General features: G+C 36.7%; 1 protein-coding gene across 7 annotated transcripts in view; it reads left to right on the top strand.

Moving 5' to 3' along the window:
• COBLL1 (cordon-bleu WH2 repeat protein like 1) overlaps positions 1-26,568 on the top strand; it is a 163,378-nt gene that overhangs the window by 45,919 nt on the left and 90,891 nt on the right. The window contains exon 1 of one of the 7 annotated variants that reach the window (XM_017946598.3): positions 345-3,022. The exons of 5 other annotated variants lie outside the window; for them this stretch is intronic. The gene's annotated coding sequence lies outside the window, so the exon portion shown is untranslated. Of the gene's footprint in view, positions 1-344; positions 3,023-21,850; positions 23,225-26,568 lie in introns of those variants that run through there. One more of the 7 variants, XM_017946597.3, reaches the window with a different exon arrangement.

Here is a 26,568-nt window from a genome sequence, read left to right as displayed (position 1 = left end):
TTGTGAATAGCATTGACTTTTGGAAACTTTATAGGCAATACCAAATGTGAAATTGTTTCAATTAATATTTTTTGTCAGATAATTTTATTGACATTAAATCTCTTTCTCTTCTCTTTAAAACATTTTTTAGAATCAGAGTCTCATTCTGTTGTCCAGGCTGAAGTGCCGTGGTGCAATTATAGCTCACAGTAACCTTGAACTCCTGGGCTCAGGCAATCCTCGTGCCTCAGCCTCCCGAGTAGCTAGGACTACAGCTTTGCTCTACCACATCTTGCTGATTTTTAAATATTTTGTAGAGATGAGAGTCTTACTGTGTTGCCCAGGCTGATCTCAAACTCCTGGCCTCAGCAATCCTTCCCCCTTGACCTTCCCTCTCCTTTTTTTTTTTTTTTTGGAAGGCCAACTACTTCATCTGTCATCACCCACCATAAAATTTTATAGGAGCTTGGTTGCCTGAACAGGTTTTTAAAGTTTTTATTAATTATAGTAAATTTATATTAAAAATACTTTATTATAAACAATATTCCTTGTAGAAAGTTTGAAGATATTAATATGCATAGGTAAAATAAAGCAAACTTCTCCAGAGTTTATTCCTATTTTCTTCAATGTATAGAATTCTATATTATTTATTTCTGTATGCATTTGTTTATACCAAAATGAAATGCTGTTTTGGTTATCCTCATTTGTCAACTGATTTTTCTCTGCTAATGCTCTTTACTTTTTCATGTTAATTCATTTTCATCTTAGTTATGTCCATTCTCACATCCTCATATGTACCCAGTTCATCCTCACATTGACTCAAATGCCCCTAAACCATGTACAGGTACTTTGTCCTAATTAGGGTCTAATCTGGGACTTTGCCTGGCATTTGATTATGTCCTGTAACCTTCAAGTAGTGTCCACTATGACTCTTTTTTTGAGGGGATCAAGATAGTTGCTCTACAAAATATTGTGCCATCTGGATCTTTCTGGTTTCTTCTTTGTGGTGGTGTTAACTTGTTCTTAAATCCTTGTATATGGAAAAGCAAGATCTAGGCAACATCGATTTACGTTAAATAGGTTTCAAATAGAACATATGTATGTGGGGTCCTGGATGCCACCACGCATCCCACCAGGAGACACAGCGTCCAGTGGGGCCGCTGTTCAGGGAGTACTCTTCAGACCACAGTCTCACTGCTGCTTTCTGAGTCTGACATGCTTCTACTTCTTATGTTTGATATCACTGTATATCAAAGAATCATAATTTTTTTAGTCTAATAAAAAGTTTGTACATTTTTAAAAAGTTAATTTCAAGTGTAACTTTGAAAAAACTCAGTTTTTACAGAAAATGTATATTTTAAGATTGTTGATCATACTATTTATTATCAGGGCTTTCTCTAAGACTAGGGATGTAATATTTGAGGTTTCCTAATGTGGCGCCTTTAGTCTCAAGAAAACAGTAAAACACCTTAGATATTGTAGATGTATGTTCTGTATGATTAAAAAAAATACATATAGACTTTTAAAGCCTGTAAGAAGTTGTGATGAAGACATAGCTTATGATCCTGGAGAGAAATAATTTAACTGGGAGCTGGTCATTGGTCAGTCTAGCTACTCTGGGAGTAAGAAAGATTAGAAGATATTTGCAATGGTTAATTTAATAAAATATAATGAATTAATAGAAACGATTAACAATAATGCCATGAAACATGTTTTTAATTGACATTTACTTCATTTTAATTTACTAAACTTTGAGGAAATTCCATATTTTTATCAAAAGTGAAAAAGTTGCCATGTAATATATCTCCTCTCTCACTCTCCTCATATATATGCATAATATTCTTCTGTCAAATAATTTTCAGTTTATACCCCTTTAGCCTTGTGAGTGCTTCAGAATACTCTATTGCTTCTTAAAAAACATTATTTCTAAAAGTTCTCCTGTAGAACATTATTATAAAGGAGTACCTTTAAAGAGACATTTAGGGTTCCCTTTCAAAATAAGCATATTTGATTACTTGATATGTGGAACCAACTTTCCCTAGAGACGAAGATGAAAAGAGTCCTCCAAGGAAGTGGGCTTAGTGAAGACTGGTCATTGTGATAAGTATTTCTCACAATTCACTTTTGTTTTTATTGGCTCTTGCTCTTGGCATTGATTTAGAAGGTTTAAAAATTCATTTTCTTTGCTTTTCTTAATATGAAGTATTAAATATTAGTACTTGTTGTGTGGGGCAAAGATTTGTGAATCCAACAATGTCTTTTGCTCTTACATGTAAATGGTGTTAACTTAATAGAAGAACACAAGGGCATTCTGGGGCAAGAGGGTCTGTGTCTGTGAACCATCAATCTTCCTGTGGGGGACGTGAAATTGCCTTGTGATTCCTGGGGAATTCAAGTACTCATGTTCCATATGTACCGAGCCCCAGTAAGTCTTGTTCTTTCTCTTTCCTTTTCCTGTCACTGCCTTGTTCAGGAGTATGCACTTGACTGAACAAGTGGAATAAAATTTGCTAGGCCATCCCTGTGCCTAGTAAAGGGTCACCGAAATGTCAGAATTCTAAATACGGTCTTGTATGACTCTTCAGAGGTGTGTCTGCATTTTCCCTAATCTGATTTTTTTTTTTCAGATTACTCCATCCTGCTGCCCTTCGCCTCTGCAATAACCTGAAATGAACTTTTATCTGTATACTTCTGAAAATTTTTACCAGGACCTTCCCTAGGTGTAACATACCTCCCAAAGTCAAGGACATTCTTTTTATACTTAACACAGAGCATTTAGACAAATGCAGTTTTCTTTTACCTTGCATGTATGGAATGATTTATGGTATGCATAATTTAAGCCTTACAATAACACTGTAAGAATAGGTACTGCTATCACCAGGATACAGATCAGAAGGCTGTGGTTCAACTTCCACCCCTTCAGTTTTGAGGTCTGGATTTTTCTTTTCAAAGGAATTGGCACCTTAAATGGGTAGACAGTTCTTTCTCTTAACAAAGAGAGCTTGACTGTGAACTTCCTTCAAATTTACTCTGCCATTTCTAAGTAAGTATTACCTTCTGTTTGTATTAATAAATAGGAGACCATATGGAGGGGGTACTAATTATGATTAATAATTTATGTAAAAAGCCATTTTTACCATCTGGTAGAACTTTCTATAATGTTACTTTTACAATTTAAAAACACATACACATTCCTAATCTGTAATTGAAAATTACTTTTCTAATAGATGATGCTAATGATTTCCATACTCTGTTACAGTTTACAAAGGAATATACTTATGGTCTTATCAGTCTGCTATAAAGCAGGCTTGGTTTTGAATTGTTAAATGGTTCCTCATGCAAATGTCTTTTATATTCCATGACATACTAGGATGATTTTTCTTTTCTTTGCATTTTTTTTCCTTGTCCCATGTGGATCTGTTAATATTGGAAAGGAATTTCACAAGGAACTTAACATGGAAGCTATAACAACAAAAGTCTCTGAAAGTAGAACATATTTTCAGATCACTAGTGATTTTAGTCATTTAGTTTTTTGAAGATAGCAAAAAGGATCTAACATAAGAATATAGATAAATTAGGTCACAGTATTATCATAATCTCTCATTTGTTTTCCTTTAGTATTTTTCAGCATAATAAAATGTATGTCAAAATAACATGAAAATACCTGAAATGAGGTTTTGTTAAAGAATTAAATTTATGAGATTTATGTAAAAGGTTCAGTTTTGGTAGTGCTGATGGTACAAACTCCCCTCTTTTAAAAAACTGTTTTTTAAAGAAAAGCTTGAAACCTTCCTTTAAAAAGGTTTACAAGACACTATCATGTTTTGTTCTAGCTAAACAAATTTCTGTTTGACAACTTAAATAGTGCAGAAGTCACTCCAGAAGGAATAAATTGGATGTTTCACAGGTTTGAATTACATTCTACTGCGGGATCAGGCCCATAGCATGAATTTAAGAGTTTCTGCCTTTTGGTAGGATTCCAAAGGCTGATTATCTCGGACCTGTTTTTCAAAAGTAAGAAGCAGAAGATAAGCTTGTGGCTCTTTTTTCTCAGACTGGGTGGTGATCCTTCATTGGGAGTTGAATGGAGTTTTGGGGTAGGAATTTTTATGGGGAGGAACTGTAGGGTGTGTCTGCCAGTGGAATGTTCATTCCAAGGAAAGATTCCAGGATAGAGTGGGCCTAGGAATGGAATTAATCCTGAGGTGGCGCAGAGTACATCACTTAATCTTCCTGCATAGTGATCGCAGGACAGGCATGTTTGAGGAGTAACATCTCCGGGGAAAGAGTATATGCTCAAAAGTGTTCTCTCTAGATGTAAAGCATACATACAAAAGTGATATTATAAATACTTGAAAAGGGAAAATTAGTCTTTTTCATCTGAAGACATTTAATGCTTACTGCGTGTTACATGTGTAATTTAATCTGAACACTATTTGATTGGTACTATTCAATTTGAAAGTTGAGGAAATTAAGGCTTGGATGTTAAGTAATTTACTTAAGGTTATATAATGAATAATGGAGTCTAAATTTGGCCTTACGTCTTTTGAACTTGAGTTGTTTCTTAGTCATGATCCTATTGTGAAAAGCAGGCTGTTTCTAATTACGTGATGGCTGAACCCCAAGGAGAGCCAAGAGCCAAGGAGGTCCAGTGCAGTTGGACCTCCTATAATCCCAGCACTTTGGGAGGCCGAGGCAGGTGGATGGCTTGAGCCCAGAAGTTTGAGACCAGCCTGAGCAACATAGTGAGACCCTATCTATACAAAAAATAAAAATTAAAAAAATTAGCCAGGTGCGGCGGTGCACACCTGTAGTCCCAGCTACCAGGGAGGCTGAGGTGGGAGGACTGCTTGAGCTCAGGAGGCGGAGGTTGCAGTGAGCTGAGTTTGTACCTCTGTACTCCCACCTGGGCCACAGAGTAGTCTCAAAAAATAATAAATAAATAAATAAGAATAGAAAGAAAGGAAAAGAGCCAATGGGGATTGGTTCGGAAAGTGTATCTACTCTCTACCTAAAGCAGCATCTCTTATGTGTTTATCAAAAGAGACTGTGGATTTAAACAATTAAAATAATTGAGCACTTATCTGACCCACTTTGATACTGAAATACAAATGTGTATGATCAGTCAGTTTTTAGTTTCAGAAAACAAGAAAAGCCAGCTGTTTTAAACAGAAAAAAAAAAAAAAAAAGCAGGGAATTTGATACTTGTAAAAAAGTTGGCAGTTTGGAGCAGCAGAACCTCACCTGTGCTTTCAGGTCTGGTGACACCATTTGTCTGGCCTACCAGAGGTGCTGCTACCTCTGCTACCATCAGGAACGTGGAGAAGTTGCTCCTAAAGTTTAGTTGTGATCCGGGAATCACAAAGACAGCACTATACCTGGTGGCATATCTAATTAACAGATGCCTGGAGGTAAGGGAGCCTGGGAAGAGAAGTATTTAGGATTTTGGCCTCTGCAATTCAGGCAGGCGTGCAGGAAGACACTTGGTATGGAGGTTACCCACCATATTTAAAAAAAATTTATCTATCTTTCTATCTATCTGATAGCAATGGGATAAGACCCTGCTTTGCCTCCATGTCCACATTTCCTGACCTCCCTCACTCCCAGCTGTCATTAAAATGTGACTTTTGTCTTTCTGGTCGTGTGTTTTTGTTTTGTTTTGTTTAGTTTAACCATGTCACTAAAGGCTTTCTCAGTGAATAAATAATTTAAAAATAAATATTTGATTAATATATGTAGGTAACTTTTTAAAAAGTAGTTTGAGAAGTTGTTTTGGCAAGTAAGACAAAGGGTGCTAGAGCTAAACTCTAGCTCTCAATTCCAAATAACCAGCAAAAAATAATTAGCAGATATAACACTAGGAGAGTGTTCTGAGTCTATTATAACTCTGGCAGCACTAGATAGGCTGCAGAGAATCAAGTATGTGTATAGAATACACTGCTATATGTATGTATTTATATACACAATTTTTCTGAATGGAAAGTAATTTAGATGTGGACTTTACTGGACACTTCTGATAGGAGTTATCTTTTGGAGAGCACATTATGATATCATATTTCAAGTTATGCAGAAGTGTGCAAAGGATTGTTCTTAGCTCAGGTGCCTAAAACTCTCAAAAGTTTAATTAGTTTCTAGGGAGAGGTGGAGAGTCTTCCAAAGCATTTTTCCCCTCAGTGATCAATGATGTATTATGTAAACCATGTTTTCTTTTCTGGAGTTCCTTGTGGAGTCTTAAAACTTTCTTTCTTTACTTCTTAAACCTTTTACATGTAGCAGGCAAGTGTGAGATACCAGTGTATAAATTAAGAGAAACAATTCAGTAGGGAGACTCTTTGTTGCTGTTTAATTTCAGACATCTGTCTCTCAGATTTTTTCTTTATACAGTTAAGTCCTCAATTTATGTTGTCACTGGGTTCGTGGAAACTGCAACTTTAAGTAAAATGATGTATAAGGAAACCAGTTTGACTATAGATTAATTGATGTAAACAAGACTTCCTATGACATTTCTGGTCACAAAAGCATCAACAAACTTTTAAGTAAAAACCCAAACTGTGAAATTATTAAACATTAAAATAAATCAGAGCTATACATACATTTAAGAAAGGTTAACAAACCAGGTGGGATAATGATTTACCTATTTATTCCAGTTTAGGGTCATGGGTGGCCAGAGCATATCCCAACAGCTCAGGGTGCAAGGCAGGAACCCATCCTAAATAGGATGCCATCCCATGGCAGTGTGTAGTCACACACACCCACACTCACATACACTGGGACAATGTAGACACACCAGTGAACCTGACGTGTACATCTTTGGGAAGTGAGAGGAAGCCAGCCATTCTGGAGAAAACCCATGCAGACATGAGGAGTAAGTGAAAACTCCACACAGATGGTGGCCCCACCCAGCGTGAATTGATTTCTATTCTCATTAACATTATAATGAAACAACATTGAATGAAACAACATTATTCAAGAATCTGAAGTTATGTATTTTTCCCCTTCCTCTGTTTTCCCTTGATGTATTTAACTACAGGGAGGAAAAAACAAGTGGAAAGCTTTAAAAACAAACCAAAATCAGCTGGCTGTTTTGGAAGTATTCACGTTTTTGTAACCAGTCCAGTGTGTGTAAAATATCTATTAACTTAAGGGCAAAACAATAAGCAGTAGCCTTAGCTGAGAATTACCCAGTTGCTCAATTACTTCATTTTCAAAATGTCCTTTAAAGGGGGTAACTGCAGAGAGAATGTCTGCAATTACGATCTAAGTTTTGATATGAGAAATAGGCTTGCTGATGATTGGGTTTCAAGTAGAGAGTTAAGTAGTCTTAAATTTCATATTCTCACCTATTCTAAATCTGAATACAAATAATACAAAAGCTAAAAATATAGACTTTTGATGGAATAGCTAAGTATTCTAATATACCCTCTGAGCTCCCCCTCTATGCCAAACAACTTCAATTTCACGCTTCCCTCTCCTTCCCCACATATTCTTATTCCTCAAAAGCACTGCTGTTCCTTTGGAAGATATTCATTCTCCTTAGCACAGAGGTAATATTGGCTTTTCTCATGCCCCATTTTTGCTTCATATTCTATCAACCTTATAAGACAGGATATGTACAACAAAAATTCTGACTACTTTGGATACCATCTGGCTAAACATACGTGACCACTCTCTTGTCCTCCATCTACCAGCCAGGTCATTTCTTCCCTATTTCTATCACCTCACTCCCTTCTAACCTTCTATCATCATGATCTCTGTTAAAATACGGTGTATGACCAATCTAATACCCTATCTTAATGTGTTTTTGTTTTGTTTTGAGACAAGATCTTGCTTGTTTTTTTGAGGCCAGGTCTTGTCTAGGCTGGATTTGAATTACTGTACTTAAGTGATCTTCCTACTTCAGCCTCACAAGTAGCTGGGACTACAGGCGTGCACCACTGCATCCGTGTGTGTGTGTGTGTTTAAACCTCTACTCCTACAGGTAATTTCCTTTGTTACTAACTGGAATGACCATACCTCTGAAATTCAGAAATTCCACTCACTTTACAAATCCTTTCCAACTAAACCTTTTCTAGTACTCTGTACATCTCTTGAACTTTTTATTCTAGTTATCTGGCTTTTTTTGGTTAAACATAGAGATGAGGTCTCACTATGTTGACCAGGCTGATCTTTGTCTTACTCTTGGCCTCAAGTGATCTTCCCATCTTGGCCTGCCAGAGTGCTGGGATTGCAGGTGTGAGCCACTGTGCCTGGCCAGTTATCTGACTTTTCATGCATTTATTTCTGTATTCTGTGTAAATTCCAGCATCAGTCATTTTAACTACTTTCAAAGTTGACTCAATTTCAGGCTTTTCCTTCTTCCTAGACAAACTTTTACCAAACATGTCACTAACCATAAAATGGAATCATCCTAAACTGTAGTATCTCCTATTTCTGTTTTCTAGCTGATAGGTGTTTCTAGAGGGAGAAAGTGGGCCTTGATAACCCAGTGGAAGACTCTTTGCATGTATCTCATGTAATTTTCATAACCTCCATGAAAGCTATTTTTATCAGCAACTTGCAGGCTTTTTTTTTTTTTTTTTTTTTTAAAGGTGCAGTGTTGTGTTTGACCCTAGGCCTTATGATGTGTGGAGGACAATGGATGTGGCAGCTCCAAATGTCATATCTGCACATGAGTCTTTCTTAGAGAATAAAATCTCTTTCTCTGATTGTCAAACAAGACTTGTGGTCTCACTCTGAACTAGCTTTAACTGAGTGGCCAAAGCAGTCGCCATGGCCGGAGTAATGTCAACATCTAGCTGGCCTGGGCTTGGGTTCTGGTCAATCATAGTAGTAAGTTTGGGAGATCTTTCTACTTGGTTTAGGCCAATCAGTGCCCACTTATGTGGGTAGGTAATGGGAATCAATCCCTTCTAGTCACCAGCACTGCTAATCTGTGCAAAAAGTATAAAATGGAGGCCAGGGAAGCATCTGACAAGTGTCTGTTACAGTAATTGATATTTTTATTAAATAAAAAGGCTCCTCACATTTTCGAATTCTAATAGTTTATTTCAGGTTTGGTTATAGAAATTTAGAAAGCCAAGTCCTAAAAGAAGGCACTATGAAATCAACAATGAATAATTTTGCAGGGTTTATGTTTTTCAGAAGCTCCTATGGGAGTAGGGAAGGTATTATTATAGTAAATACAAGTTGGGATGTTATGAGCCATATAAGCTGGAAGACCAAGGATGCAAAGTAATTGAGGTTGCAGGTGAAAGTGTAGCCCTGGTGATTCTTCAAATACTTAATGATGGATGGCATGTAAATGAGGTTAGGGTATTTATTTGAGGGCTCAAGGTCACGGGCAAGGGATGCAGGAGTGGAAAGTTATAAGAAGCTATATTCAGAGGATGAATACTTCTTTTTTGCCCCAGCCTTACTGAGGTATAGTTGCCAAATAAAAATTGTATATATTTAAGATACAGAATATGTTTTGATATATGTTTACATTGTAAAATGATTACCACTGTTAAGTTAATTAACATATTCATCGTCTCATATAGTTACCATTTTCTGTGTCTGTGATGAGGACATTTAAGTTCTACTCTATTAGCAAATTTCAGTTTTATCAGTCACCATGCCATACATTAGATCTGCAGAACTTGTATTTGATACATTATAATCGTTATATTTGATACGTTTGATTTTTCAGATGTGGAGATGTTTCAGGTAATGACAAGTTCCTAGTGGTAATGGAGGACAAGTTTGGAAAGACCAGTGAGCTAGGTAGGATGCTGAATGGACTATCAATATGGGCACTGAAATTTAGAGAGTAGTGACAGCACCACGGAAGTATAAGCTTACTATTAGCCAGATGTCAAATTCCTCAGTGTTTGTTGAAGGTGACTCAAAGTTAAGTGATTAACATGGTTAAAGTGGTAATAGACATGGATGATGAGACCCTTGGGGGCGAAGGAAGGATTGTTAATGAACTAGAGTCATACATTAGCGCAGAAGGGATTCAGGAAAATGCTGACTGTTCCCTTTCCCTGGTCGGTGGAGGCAAGCAGAGAATGAACAGAGTCCATTTGACAAGTGTGTGATGGAGATGGCATAATCAAGAAAAAGACAAGATACCTTAAGGCAAGGAAGTAGAGGATGCTGTCATAGAAAATGTTAAGAATGGTGTACCAAGCTTTTTGGGAATTAGCAGTTCAAGAAGTACAATGGAAATCATTAGAATGGTGTGGGTAAGGGTTAGTGAAAAAGGATCTGGGAAGGTGACACTGAAACCATTCTGGGAAGTAATTCTGGATCTCTGTCTCCTGAGGGAGACAGGGCTGCGAGATGAAGACCCTGCATACAAGTTCTCTATGCTGTGATTCTAGACTTTTAAAATTTTTCATTCTTTTAGTGTTATCACTGACTGTTGCTTGAGCTTCTTCTCTTGGATCACCCAAGAAACTGAGCTTCTTGCTGTTTTCCAAGCCATTCCCTATTCCTCCTGCTTCTGTTCATACATCTAGTTTTGCAGAAGTGTCTCAGTTCTACTTCAACATCTCAAGTTAATATCCCATAAGACCATGTCAACCCTCGCCTCCTCCAGCATGTGACTCACTATCCCTCTGCCCAGTTATATTCTCTGTTTTATTTGGCATGACTTTTAGGACACTTTGTATTCATGGTATTTTGTGTGTATTTGTGGCAGGACTCCATATCTTAGTATATTTCCTATGCTCTCTAGTAAGGTGCCTTGCACTTTACATGTATCAAAGTACTGTGTGGAATATGAGCAGTCAGAAAAGACTCCAAAAGGAAAAGCCTTCTGAGTTTGTGAAGTTTTGATCTATGTATGAAAATATACTTAATTCATTTCTGTATGCAGTAAATTCAACTTTGTTAACTAGAATTAATTTTATATAGTACATAGAAACACCGGAAATTGAATTTAAGACATTATTCATCTGAAAAATTAGATTTACCATCTTTTTTAATGTGACTGCTTCATTTTAATTCCTTAATCATCTTAGCTGCCTGTTTTATACCTGTCTGGTATTAAAAAAAAAAAAAATCCACCTTTTATTGCGGAGGAGGATTTCCTCTAGCTATTTATTTTGAATCAAAGGAGACATCAGCTGTAGCCTATGTCCCTGAATCAGCTTCCTATTTTCTTCTTTGAGAATAAGCCTCAGATGTCTTTTTTTTTTCTTTCTTTCTTTCCTTTCTTGGACTCAAATACCACTGAAAACTCCCAGCACCAGAAAGAATAGTTATATGATGACTGGAATATTGGTATAAAGTTTATTTTTGTTGCCATAGCAACTACTCAGCTACATTGTCTCTCACTTGTGAAACTTCTAGCTCCTATGAAAATATTTTGTGTAACTTCCTGTATTAACCCCTGCTTGAAGTTATGTGTCTGTTCCTGGCTCATCGTGAAGGGCTTTGCCTATTGTTTTTCTTGCTTTGAAGAAACCAAAACCAAACAGAACTCTTTAAATCTTTGACTACTTCTGTTCATTTATGGGGTTGGCTGGAAGTTTCTTGTGAATGTCCAGAGTACCCTTCTGGTATAGTCCGTTTGTGTGGCTATCTGGGACCATCACAGACCAGTCTCACTCTGTTGCTCAGGCTGGGGTCCAGTAGAGCAATCTCTGCTCACTGCAACCTCCACCTCCTGGATTCAAGTGATTCTTGTGCCTTGACCTCGGCCTCCGCCAGTAGCCAGAACTACAAGCAAATGCTACCACACCCAGCTAATTTTTGTATTTTTAGTAAAGATGGGATTTCCCCATGTTGTTCAGGCTGGTCTCAGACTCTAACCCAAATTACCAGACTAGGTAACTTCTAAAGACTAGAAATGTACTTTCTCACAGTTCTGGAGGCTGGGAAGTTCAAGCTCAAGGCCTGGACATCTGGCAAGGGCCTTCTTGCTTCATCCTCACATGGCAGAAGGCAGAAGAGCAAGAGAGCTCACTTGCAGCCTCAAGCCCTTTTTACAATAGCATTAATCCATTCATTAGGAGGGAGCCCTTGTGACCTAAACATCTCTCATTAGGCCCCCCTCCCAACACAGTCACATTAGAAATTATGTTTCTAACACAGAAAGGAAGGACCATAGCATAGCAGGTATGGACAGTCATACCATAGCACCTTTATTTTATATGTATATTAATTGTTTTAAAAAAAAAAATGTATTGACTCTAGTAGCAGTGCAATCCAAAAATGAAAATAGCAAATTTCCTTCTCTAAGGGAATCTACAGTGTAAAGGGAAACAGATAAATGCATAAGTATCATATAGCACTTTTGCACCCTGATTACCCATGAATGGCCTCCTCTAAGTGCTTAGGGAACAGAAGACAGGGAAGCAAAGTATGCAAACAGAAGGAAGGGAGGAGAGATTAGGATGCCTTCTTCAGGAAATTCACATTAGAGCTGGCCCTTCCAGAGAGAATACAGTACGGTGGACAATGGGTGGATATGCTCACATCACTCTGGAATTCATCGCAGCAGCCGCGTGAAATAATTACATATGTGGATCCAGCACTTTCTGTATGCTTTCGCAGTGTGTAAGGAACTTGGAGGACTAAAGAAATATCTACAAATTATGCCCTAAAGAAATGAACTTAACATTTAGAGATATAAAATGCAGATACAAAAATAGAACAATAAAACGACATAGGATTATATACAAAAGCAAGTGTTTATTGAGGGACTTCTGTGTGTTGCGCAGTATGGTGATACTACTCCTTTTGTGGATCTTAAAGTCTATAAAATATAAAACATATAAAACATGCATAAATGAAAACTTAATGTGAATGAAGTTAGAGCTAAATGCTATGAACACTTTGAAATGACAGAATGTACCATGAGATGAGAGAGAAAGGAAGCCTGAGAAGATGACAGTGGTCCACTTGGATCTGCTGCTTCTCCTGCCTGGACTCTGGTCTTGTCACCTCCTTCTCATGGCCTGGCTCCACACATCTAGAAAGAATGTGAAAATACCCACTTTTATCAGAAGCGTTTGATGGATTAATTGATTAATTGAGACAGGGTAGCTCTCTGTTGCTCATGCTGGAGTGCAGTGGCATAATCATGGCTTACTGAAGGCTGTATCTCCCAGGCTCAAGCAGTCTTCCTGCTTCAGCCTCCTAAACAGCTGGGACCATGGGCATGCACCACCATGCCTGGCTAATTTTTTATATTTTGTAGAGATTGAATCTTGCTATGTTGCCCAGGCTGGTCTCAAACTCCTGGCTCATGCGATCCTCCCTCTTTGGCCTCCTAAAGTGCTGGGATTATAGACATGAACCACCATGCCTGGCGATGTGATGGTTTTAACTTCATTTCGATCTCTTGCTTATAATATTAAAGTGTCTGAAACCACTACTGCTAAATCTGTAATTGAATGTCTGGGATGGAGGAGGAGTTTTTAATGTTTGGGTCTGACCAGCCCAGCGAGGACATGCACTTCTGACCACACTGATTCCCTGAACTGCTTTCTTCAGAGCCACAGGCCACAGCTTGAGAGGCTCTCTTCTCTCCTCTCTGCTCTCCTCTCTCCTTTCTTTTCTCTTCCTCTCAATGGGGTCTTACTCTATTGCTCACACTAGAATACATGCAGTGGCACGATCACGGCTCACTACAGCTTCGACCTCCCAGGCTCAAGTGATCCTCCTGCCTCAGCTTCCTGAGTAGCTGGGACCACAATCACGTGTCACCACATATGGTTAACTTTTTTTTCTAATTTTTATTTTTAGTGGAGATGAGGTCTCATTATGTTGCCCAGGCTGGTCTGGAATTCCTGGGCTCAATGGATTCTCTGACCTTAGCTTCTCAAAGTGATGCGATTATAGGTGTGATCCACCATGCATGTCCTTCATCTTGCCTTTCTGAAAGACCTGTGGAATTCGGGCATTTATTCTTGGAATATTTCTGTAGAAGTCCAAAAAATACATAGTTGTGATAATTGCATACTGAAGGCTTAATCTCCCTTTTATGTAATATATGAAAAAAAATGTGAAAGCAAGGCAAACTACTGAACTATTAAAGTTATAACATTTTAAGTATAACCATTTAAAATGTATCTTGGGGAAGTTCTGATTTTATAGGTGATAAACTTATACTTGCAGTGTGTTTTCTTGTTATTTTGAACATTAAACTTTTATCAAACATTTAATGTGATATATTTATAGAACATTATTTTTGTATTTCAATTGCTTTATGAAGTCTAAATCTTTGACCATAAATCTACTTGTTATATTAATAACAGTCTTAAAATATCTGGCTGTTTTTATTAAAATTGTGGTAAAATACACAAGATAGAATTTACCATTTTAATCATTTTAATGTGTAAGATATAGTAACAGTTAGTACATGTAGAGTGTTGTGCAACCATCGCCACTATCCTAGCTCAGAACATTTCCGTCATCCCAAAAGGAAACCTGTACTCATAAAGCAGTCCCTCCCCATTCCCTTTCTTCCTCAGCCCCTGGCATCTACTGATCTGCTTTTTTTTTTTTTTTAAATGTGAATAATATAATGTCACAGATTGCAAAATAATGGAAAGAAACTGGTTTGATCTTTCTTGCTCAGTTGATATTAAAAATAATACTTTTCTATTCGGTTTGTTAGACTAATTTTTTAGTTAGGTGATTTAAAAAACATAATTAACAGTTAATTTAGGGATGAGGAGCTCTACTGTAGAAATTTTTATTAAAACATTAGTAATTTTATTAAAGTAGCAAATGAAACTCACAAAATTAAGAAGTAGTAGTAATAAAGGCCAGGCATTTTCTTAAACTTTCATAATACTGAGATTCAGTAATAATGAAGCTAGCCATCAAGATTTTTCACACTTTAGTAATTTCTGGGAATATAAAATTGCAAACATGAAAGTAAAAGATAATTCAAAGTAACAAGGATTAGAAGTGTTGGCTGAATAAGGTGTCCTAAGTTTTAAGGATAAAAGTTCTACTTTTTTTTTTTTTTTTTTAACTGGATAGCCTTCTCTGAGGCTAAAGAAAAAAACACCATTAAAAGAAAGGAATCGCTTTATTCCATTTTTAAAAATTCAACAACACATTGATAATGTTTTTAGGGAAGCATGTTTGCAATTTCTCTAAAAAGCAGTAATGAGGTTTGAATACTTTGTTATATTTTTGAGATTTGTTGAAAATAGATCTACTTTATTGGTTTTCTCTGTGTATGTGGTTTCTTTATGCTTTGTTTTGTCTTGAGCACCTTCACAGATAAAGCCTTTGAAATAAAGTCAGGGTCGATGTTTCATTTGGGGCACAATTTCGAATTAAATTTGACTTTTAGTTCAGTGGAAAAGAATGTAGCTCTGGAGTCAGACTGCCTAGGTTCAAGTCCTGCCTCCAAGGTGTACTACTGCCTTGACTAATTTGCTAAATAGTTCTTACCCTTATCAGTGAAGTATCTTGTAAAGTATCCATAAAGAGATGTGTCTGTGGGGTTGTGAGAAAGGGGAAAGAGCACATCAGCAGCACTTCACAAATTGTCTGTTCTGTAGTAAGTGTACAGTGAACATGAAAGCTTCTGATTTGACCGTGGTGATACCAAAGCATTCTTTTATCTAAAAATTAAATGTTGGCCCAATGCTTCTCTAACTTGTTAGTAGCAATTTTATTTTTATCAGCCTTTCTCAAAACTGTTCCAACCTCTCTCCACAAGTATTCACATACTGTTATCACAGGCATGGGCCATTATTGTGCTATTTTTGTCATATGGATATGAGGTACCTAAAAAATAAAAGGTTTTGGGTTAAAAAAAGAAAGTCTAGTAAGTTAAATCAATTTAAACAAGAGAAATGTTTGTTGTATCTGTGTAGTGTTCATTGTGATGTATGCAAAAGGTATTTAATCTTATTTTTTGTGTTTTTGATTTTGAAGCAGTAAACTTCTTTTATAATTAAAGTGCAACATTATAAAACTCAGACTATTACAGAGGGAAATGCGTTACTGCTGTTGAAATACTGGAGGGATGTTTGTGTATTTAAAATTCTCCTAAGTATAAGGAAACGCCCAGGGGAAAATATGCACATCACAGGCGAGGGATTCTTAAAGGGTGTCTGTTCTAAGGTTGACTTAGTGGAGGAGCAAATTATTGACTGAGAATTACATTTACTCCTTGCCCAGAGACCTCACAAGGCGACAGCAGTCTCCATGAAAACACAGCATTTACACTGTAATGTTGCCTACCCTGCCTTGTGGATTTCCACTTTGCCCGTTAGATACTGTGGCAGCACTGCCCAGGGCAAACATTATTTGGTTTCTAAATAAGGCATAAAGCTGAAAATACACAAAAGTGGAATGGTTGTGGAATAAATAGGAGCGCTGCAGCTCTTGTCCCTTCTCTGTGGTGATAATATCATCTATGTCTTTGAGCTCATATCCCATTATCCTGAGATCCAAGGAAAATAATAATTAGATCTTCAATTAATGTTTAATTATTCATTATTGTCAAAGAGGAAACCACGCTAAAAAGATTGCTCTCGAAAAAAGCCATGAAAATCTCAAAACTTTTCCATGTGACTGACTCAGAAGCCTTAAAAAAAATGGACATATGTCTTTAAGTTGGCCAATAACTTTTATAAATTTAAACGTTTATAAAAGGGAGGAATTACATGGAATTCCTTTCATTCTCAGAAAATGTTTACTACAAAGGCCTCTTATGTTCTCATTTGTGGCATTAGAACCCTCAGTGTCAGCCATTTCTACACTGTAGGCACTGTGCTGAGAACTTTGGTTACAACAGTCCCCTAAGTGGCTGTTATTACTACCCCATTTTACAGATGTGGATTTAGGAGAATGAGGATAAGTTAATTTGCTCTAGGTCACACAGACAACTAATGGGAATACCAGGAATCGGGTCCAGGTAGTCAGCTCTGTGTTGCTAGACTACCTCACATTTAAGCAAAAGTAACACTTTGCTTGAATTGTAGGACAGCAGAGTGACATCATTATTTATCTAAGCTATAAAAGAAATAAAAGTAAATCATATCATACTTTAAAAATATTTTAAAATTCATGAGGCAAACCTTTTTCTCATTAGGCCTTATCTCAGCTCTGAGTGCAATATGCAAACATTCCCGCAGATGGAGGCCTGACCCGTGTCTCATACCTGCACGTTCCCTACCCTCCCTTTAATGTTTGGTCTAAACGTGTGGAGTGCTGTCATCTTATGTCTTCCCTTTCCCTCTAGACTCAGTTACTGAGACAGAGGCTGATGAAAAAAGACCTGAAGGAAGGCCCTAGTCTCTGTGGTCTCTGTTTGGAGGAGCTAAAAGGGAACTTTTTGGTCAAGAGACTCAGAGAGAATGTCCCTGCTGTAAGGTGACTGTCCTGCCTGGGCCTGAGAGTCTGTGGGAGGCTGGGAAGTGTCCTGTGGAAATAGGCTCTGTGTTCTGGGAAATGGCATGGGTGGAGCAGGGCAGGGCAGGACAGGACAGGTCATTAAGAGCAAGGAGGAAGAACCCTGCATCTCCTGAAGTTTACATGGAATTCTCCGAGGGATTCAAGACCTCATCAGTGTTGGTGAAGGCTCTTTAATATTGTTCTCAAGGCTGAAGGGAGCAAGGAACTTCCCTGGCTTTTCCTGTTGGGAAAATAGAAGGCAGGGATAGCCCAGATTCTTTCAACTTATCAAGAGATAGCAGGACAGTTTTGCTGAAAATTTCCCAGGCAAAGATGGTGACTTTGTCATGATTTGTACTGTTTATCCTTTCTCATTAGAGAGCCTGTGATCTAGGGTAATATTTACATGTTTGGATCACTTTTCCACTTAGAATGTAAGAAAAGACCAAATTTCCCTACCCCTACTTAGGAATAGGAAAGTAATTTGGATAGAAAAACAAAAACAAAACAAAAGAAAAAAAAAAACAAAAAAACCACAAGCAATTGATCTCATTTGGAGACTGCAAAATATAAAGACCATGTTTCCAATATGACTCTCAAATTCAAAAATCCTGAATGACTCATTTCCTGTGAAGTTTTGTCTTCCTCCTGTAATTTCTATCCTAGTTGTGGTTGGTCTCATCATTTACTGAATTATCGTAGTCATACACTGGGATTTCTCCTGGTCTTCCCCCTCCCCTTTTGTTAACCTGTGACTCGGTCACTAAATTTTGCTGATCCTATCACTTAAATGTCTCCTCAACCCATTTCCTTACCTCTCTTCCCAGTGCTACCAGGTCTTGGCAATTTTTACCTGGATTATTGATCATTTAATTGTCTGCTTGTCCCTGGTCTTAACCCTTTAATCAGTCCCTTCCATTTTCATTATAATGATATCTCCATATGCAAATAAGATCATATGACTCCCTGTTTTACTGATTTTAGATAACCCAAATTCAGTATGGCCTACAAGGCCTTGCTTGGAAAGTTGTCTTTTTTGTCTCACTCACTCTGTCGCCCAGGCTAGAGTGCAGTGGCATGATCTCAGCTCAATGCAACCTCTGCCTCCTGGGTTCAAGCAACTCTTATGCCTCAGCCTCTTGAGTAGCTGGGACTACAGGCACATGCCACCACCCTGGCTAAGTTTTGTAGTTTTAGTAGAGACATGGTTTTGCCATGTTGGCCAGGCTGGTCTTGAACTCCTAACCTCAAGTGATCTGCCCGCCCCCGCCTCCCAAAGTGTTGGGATTACAGGCATGAGCCACTGTGCTGGGCTGACAAGTTATTTTCTTTGGAGCATTAAGACCTCTTTTCTCCCCTTTCATTTGCTATTCCTCCCAAGTATAACCCTTTCTGACACACCCACTCTCTGAGCTGGCATTTTATTCCTTCAGTGCCTTGCAATCCTCCATGTCATAAAGGCTCAGTCAATGTTGAGTAAGTTTCTCCTGATCAGTTTCTGCTTTTCTCATGTATCTGAGGCTATTCCTATTAGAACCATCCTATTAGAAGCGCCAGAATTATCTTTTTGTGGCTGTTGCTGGCAACTCTTGGCCACTACGCATAGGAACAGACAACGGTGAGATGTAGCCATGTACTTTGTTTTCAGTGCCATTCTCCCAAGGCCACATAGAATGCTGTGTTTAGCAGGGCAAATTATTTGACAACATAGAAAATTTTACATAAAAATTCAGAGTTCTTATGTCTTCTGAAAAACTGGAAAACTTCCTAACACAAATTCTCTTTTCCCAGAGTATTAATTAGCTAGATCTGAATAGCCTGTACTATTGCTAGCCTTTTCTCCAGCTCGCTGCAGGTACCCCTATGCCAGTTTCTTTTACATTTGACCCATTTCATTTCTATTGTGCCTCAGTGATGCCTGTCTTAAGGAAGTTGTTATACACTCTTTAAAAGTTGCTTTCGGAAATCAAGCTAATATTAAGCTTATAATTCATGAATTTCATTTATCTTGGTTTAGAAGATTGTTTTCTTATTTTTCCTAAGAAGGATCATTGTGAGCATTCTTGCTGTTATCTGCATTTAGGTATATAGCAGCATTCCTGTGTCGCTCTCCCTTAGTGCTGCCTGGAATCTTCAGGTGCATAGGTGCATATACAAAACGTTTCAGGAGAAGCTTAGGGCAGCATCCTTAGGAAGGTATGCAAAGAAAATCTAGAAAAGAATCTTGGATTATACTGTAGTAGTCATTCTGTCTTTAACAGTAGTGTGTGTGTGTGTGTGTGTGTGTGTGTAACTCATGATTTAGTGAATTTTTGTTTTTCCTGGCATATTATTTCTTTTATATTGGGTCAAATTACTTCTTTTTAAATAAGTTAAGATCAATAGTAAGGTTTGTATATGCCAGATACAGAACTGAAAAGACATTTTGAAAAATAAAAAAAAAAAAAATCAGGCTACAATTCAAAATTAAACTTGTACTAAATGACATATGGTATTCTGGATTAGATCATCGAACACGTAAAAGACATTAGTGGATAAACTCTTGAAATCCAAATATAGTCTGGGGTTGAGTTAATAATCACTAATTTTAGTATTAGTTTTGCCAAAGGTACATTGTTATATAAGATGTTAACATTAAAGGAAACTTGGTAAAGTATATATGGGAACTGTCTTTAGTTACTTTACTAATTTTCTGTAAATCTAAAATTATTCCAAAACAATAAGTTTATTTTTAAACATTAAATATCGATCGTAATTATTTTTGTGTTTTTTCCCCAAAGGCTAATAGTGTTACCCTTTTTATATATGTTAATCATAATGTTGTTCCAAGGACACTTAATCACAATTTATATAAATATATAAATAGTTGTTGAATTAAAAAGAAAAGTGTTCCTCATAACTGATTCACTTATTTGATAGCAGAGACTTAATGATTGCTTGTCAAGTGCCAGCCCCTGTTATAGGCATCAGGAGAAGACTGACAAGGTGTCTCTTCTCAGAGTTTAGATTCTGAGGGAGAACCAGGTTGGTGGGGGGCAGGGGGGGGGCAGCCAGACAAAATAAAAAAGTGATAAATGTTTTGAAGATAATTAAAATAGGGTGATGGGATAGCAATTGGTATGCTACCATAGACTTGACTAAGAATCTTTATGAGAAGGAAACATTTAAACAGGGATATGAGTGAGGAAAAGCATTCTAGGTCCAGGGAACAGTAGTGGCAAAGCCTCTAAGACTGGGGGTGCTTGTATATACCAGACCTAGAAAAAGCCAGTGTTGCTGGAACGCAGTGGGCTGATGAAGGGGCCATGAGAACTAGATAGCGCTGCAGTTTGGGGCTTCCTTTACCAGGATGAGGAGTTTGAAATTTATTCTAAGGGCCATGGGAAGCGTTTGGAAGATTTAAAACAGAATGAATTGATAGTTTACATTTTAAGATGGTGACATGGAAGTTTTGTGGAAGAGATTGGAATGCCTCCTGAGAGCAGAGGCAGGGAGACTGTCAGGGTGGAGTGGGAGAGGATGAGGGGTTGAATTGGACTGGGGGAGGGTTGTTGTAGTGTAGATGAAGTACATGAATTCAGCATCTTTTTCGGATTGAAAATGGAAGTGAGGGAAAGAGGAATGAACCAAGATGAATTCTTAGATTTTGGACTATATTGGGGCTGTTATTGAGGTGGGGGAGACTAAGGGAGGAGGGGTGAAGAGTTCACTTTTGACATTATCAAGTTTGAGATGAAAAATAGGCACCCAAGAGATTTTAAAATATGGGTAGTAAGACCCCCAAGTAGGGTGATCCCATATAATTGATTATGCAACTTGGGGTATCTTTGAGGGCATACGAGGAGGAAGTATTTGGACACTAACGACTACCACCAGGGGCCAGGTGCCATGGCTCACGGCTGTAATCTCAGCACTTTGGGAGGCCAAGGCTAGGGGATCACTTGAGGTCAGGAGTTTGAGGCCAACATGGTGAAACCCTGTCTCTACTAAAAATACAGAAATTAGCTGGGCATGGTGGCACATAGCTGTAATCCCAGCTACTCAGGAAGCTGAGGCAGGAGAATTGCTTGAACCTGGGAGGCGGAGGTTACAGTGAGCCGAAGTCACACCACTGCACTCCAACCTGGGTGACAGAATGAGACTCTGTTTTAAAAATACAAAACAAAACAAAACAAACTACCAGCAGGACAACAGAGACAAAAACAGAATGTATTGCATGTAGGAAAGATTTCAGGATTGGCAACGTGAAACGTTTAGAGTGCCATGAAGAAATCAAGCAAGATAAGATTCCAGTAAGAATCCTGTTCTTCAATATCTGGAGCAGTATGAGGGGCATTGGTGTTAATGAAGATATGAGACAGTCTGGGTGGGGTTGGGGATGGTTGCCAGATGGAATTGGACTCATGAGAGGCTATGAGGTAAAGAAGTAGAAACTATGAATGCATTTTTTTTTTTTTTAAGAGGCAGAGTTTCTTCCTGTTACCGAGGCTGGAGTACAGTGGCACAGTCACAGCTCACTGCAACCTCAAACTGCTGGGCTTAAGCAATTTTCCTACCTCAGCCTCCCTAGTAGCTAGAACTACAGCATGTACTGCCGTGCTAACCTGAACATCTTGTTTTTTGAAGTTATTATTGTATATATATTTAAGGTGTACAACATGATGTTATGATAAACATATACATATTGAGATAATTATTGCAGTCAAGCAGATTAAAATATGTATCTCCTCGCACAGTTACCTTTTTTTTTTTTTTTTGAAAAAATGGTACAGGCACTTGAAAACTACTCTTAGCAAATTTCCAGTTTCCAGTATATAGTACAATATTATTAGCCACAGTCCTCATGCTGTGCATTAAAGCTTACTTACTCTTCTGAACACCTTCTTAAAAATGTTTTGTTGTGGAGAGAGATGTAGGTACAAAGTACGCAGAGCTGTATAAGAGACAGTCAAGGCTAGAAAGCAAATGCCAGTGACAGTTCTTGTGATATTCTGAGCTATAACCTTATCAGTCAGTATTGCACACATGGAGGAAGAAATAATGCTTCTGTCAGTGAAAGTAATGGGACATGTAATTTTGTATCAAAGTTTCTGTCACTCAGAATAGTCTCTGTTTGATTTTGAACATTCTGGAAATATCGGAATTGTTGCAAAGATGCACTTTGATTTAGAAGAAGACTGACTATAAAATCTAGGTGTTTAAAGTCTTCTCCTTTCACATCAGGGCCCTCACAGTAGAACGTTAGTAGAAGTGAAGCCATGAGACTGAAATGCCAGCTTCTACTGGCTGAATTGAGGTTTCCATGGTAGAAAATGATGTTTGCTCTGGACCCATTGGGAGAAATTTTAGGGCATCTGCCAGGAAGTTTACCTGGTTCTTTTAACAAAATTAAATGCCTGCTTTTTTATCCGAATTTTATTTTTATATACTCAGCTTTCTTCAAACTATCATCCTACAAGTAATTTTAAGGTTTTAAAAAATATTATACAGATGTGCTTCTTAGCCATAAGATCAAATGATGAATTAAAATATTTTGTATATATTGAGAATCTGCATTTATAACTTTATAAAGGAAACAAAAAATTGGATTCTCCAGTTTTAAAATTGCTTGATAAGGAGCTGCTTTTTATTTTGGTAATTTTTATTGTGTAAAACACGTTCTCTTCAGAAAAAGACCCTATGAAAATGTTAGCATGATTATTCCCAGAATGATTTGATAAGACCAGTGAATTCCTTCTTTTACATATTTGCCAGAGGTAAGAAGTGCCTGGCGCTTACGCATACATGATAAACAGTTGAGTTAGTAAGAGAGCAGGGCAGTTGGTTCAGCATCCTCTAAAAGTAAAGCGCTAAAGGAACTACTGTTTTATAGAGACTTTCTGGAACAGTTGTAAGTAAATATGTTGTGTAAAACTTGTAAAATAATTTAACCTTTCCTAATCTTTTGCTTTAAAAATATCTAATATTTTCTCTCAAACTACTATTACCCTTACACATTTTAATATGTCTGAGGACTCTTTTTCTCTGTCAGCATTTTTGTAGAAAAAACTAAAGTAGTTATGTTTTTGTGAATTGATGTTTTGGAGAGTAAATTATGTAATTTTTTTTCTTAACGCATTAAATGTATATGCAATGATTAAATGTACATGCATATTAGGGAAAAATTTTTTAAAATGTAATGCTTAATCCATTAAACTCTGTGTGTATACATTATTAACTACTGCTGTTCATTATGTTCTTACTGGAAACACTTCCTTAAGACATGGTGAAGTTCCTTTCAAATTATGGTAAATACTTCAGTAAACAATATGATAAATTACACTAATCTAGGGCTTTAGCTTTTACAAGGAATAATCTCTATCATTTAAAATATGAGAACCCTATGAAGCTAACTTGAGGTATTTTCTTCGGGTACTGGACAGAAATTCAAACTAGAATGAAGCATTTTGATCTCTAGATTGGCACTCTTTCCCCTGTACTCTTTCCCCTGGCATAGGCATCTCTGTGTTAACAACCCTCTTGCTAGTAACAATTGCAGTTAGTCAATTTACCTGCATTAAATTAAAAAAATAAAGAATCCTTTAGTACATGACCCTTAGAGCACACCTTGAGTGTAATATTAACTGTGTCAGCATGAACCTTGAATAAGAAGGTTGCTCGTGGACATTCTAAGTTGGCTGGTACACGATTACATATAACTTTGCTAAACTAACTGAATAATGCAACTTGACTCATCTCCTTGCTTACAGTACTGTACTTTCTGTGTGTGCTAAAACATTATTCTTTTATTAAGGACTGCATTAACTTCATCCCTTAAATAGATGTCTGGTATTATGTAATATTAGATGAATGTGAGAATTAGTCTTTTTATGTAAGATAAAATTGTGGTATAGAATATCTGTGGATAGCCAAATGCATCCTTTAATTGAAACTCCAAATGGTTTGTGTTGAAAGTTTGGTGGCTTAAAAGAAAAAATTGAGTTAACATTGTCTTGTGGTATAAAGTATTGCTTCTAACAGAGCTAATTAGTATTTAAAGAAGTCTTCTTAGAAGAAATGATAAGATTAATTAAAAATCTTTACAGAATGAAAGAGAAATAATACATATACTTAGGAGAGATTCCAAATGTTCAAATTATAAATCTACTTGCTATTATAAAATGTATATAAAATGTGAAAAATAGTCAGTAGAATCATTGGTTGTATTTTTTTTTTTAAACAAGGGCTGTGTTTCTAAATACCTTGTAGAAATCTAACTTATATAATTCAAATGTAAATTTCCCTTAGAAATAAATACATGAGATTTACATTTTCCAAATTTTGCCGATAAAGAAACTTGATCATATTTAAGGTTGACATAAACCAGACCAGCACAAACTGCAATCTCGCCATGTTTTATTTTAAAAATAAAAAAGATAGTATCAAGTTACTATCTGTCACTGGTTTATGGCTGCTAACCACACACTGTGAGGATTAACAGCTAAACAAATCCCCTTATTCATGTAGGGCATGAGGTCAGATGATTGAGACTATACATAGGCAAACTTAATGATGTCATTAATAAGGAAGAGGAGAAGTTACCTTTCGGTGTCTTGTTTACTCCCTATGTTCTTTAGAAAGCAAATTACTGAACCATATGGAAAAGGAAAAAACTAAGGTGAGTAACAGAATTGTTTAACACAAACTCATTATACATTCAATATTAAGAGTATAATTATATTCCATTTTCATGTTTGAAATAATTATGCAATGATCTTTAGAACTGGATGACTCCTCTGTAGAATTTTGAAGTTATATAGCTATAACTTGGAATGTTTAGATGCCTTATCACAATTTATTCTTGTCAAAGGAAAGTAGATAGTAATTTACAAAGACACATGCAGTAGTTGGCACATAAACCATATATGTGGTGATGTACAATTAGTAACTAGTGCTTTCTAAACCTGTCTCCATCTATTCAAAATAGTGTGTCTTGTACTGATGCATTTTTTTTTTTTAACTTCAGCCTGTTGTCAATTATGTCATGAAACTCCCAAGTCATGTGGAGAAGCCCATTTATAATTCTAGTTGAGGTCACTTGTTTGTTAAAGATTTTCACGTTTTGCAAAATATACTTAAGTTTGAGTTTATGTTTTGTCGAATAGGAGTACTCTAATCATGCTGTAGTGCCTGAACTGAAACTGTACACAATTTTTTTTTTTCTAATAAGAAACTCTAGAAAATAATGATACCCTGTTGTTTAAACAACAAAATATTTGGATGGAATATCAAATTGATTACGCATTACATGTGTGTTTTTTGTTTTGTTTAGAATTATTAAAGATGATTTTCAAAGTGTCATACTGTTGACGTAAAAAACTTAGGTGGTTGGTCAACGTCATCTGTGGTTTCTTAAAGTGCACATACATTATAGGTATCTCATCAAATTCATAAATATAAGCAATGATCTCAGTGATATAAAATTAGTTTTGCTTTTGAGATAAAATTTTTATATTTTCTAACTTTTTATAAGAAAAGTGGTAGAACGCAATTAAGAAAATATTGTAAGAGTAACATAAGTGGTGCTTATGAAATTGAGGACAAAATATAGAACATAATGATCTTTTTGTGAGATCAGTACAATAAAAATATCTTATTTTTATTTTAGGATCAAAAAGTAAATGTATAAATTAGGATTTTAGCTTCTGTATCTTGACATTCATAATAACTGGACCACACCTATAATACCAAAATTCTTGCGCTATAAAAATTGTTTTAATGGCTTTAATATTCAATGGCTATTTTTGAACAAAGTCTTTGCTAAGACATTGCTAAGTACTGACCGCCACCATTACTTGGCGTGTTATATATGCCTTTGTTTCTAGGTCCACCTGTTTCCTCAGGGAAAGTTTGTATAAATGAGACTACCGTATATTTCTTTCTCATTTCCTTTTCTTGTTTCTGGGAGGAAGAATTGCAATGGATTTTACAGTGTTTATACATTAAATCAGATACCTTTCTGTGGTACTGAATGTGATGGTAGTTGGGAGGGCCAGGAGTAGTATTTTTGTTTGTTTAAACGAGGCAGATGAAAACATTGTTTACTTTTCAGAATATGGGTATTTTTCCTTTGTTTTAAAAGATTTAATATAGTTTTACAGATCATGAAGGCATAATTATAATGAATTAGTCTTTAGTATGCATATAGCTAATGCTTTTCTTTTAATAAGTTAGTGTTTCTTTTAGTAGATGTCA

Source organism: Papio anubis, chromosome 10 (genome assembly GCF_008728515.1).
Source record: "Papio anubis isolate 15944 chromosome 10, Panubis1.0, whole genome shotgun sequence".
In the NCBI taxonomy this organism is placed as follows: domain Eukaryota; kingdom Metazoa; phylum Chordata; class Mammalia; order Primates; family Cercopithecidae; genus Papio; species Papio anubis.
Note: the sequence above shows the minus strand (reverse complement) of the source record. Positions and strands in the feature narration are given on the sequence as shown.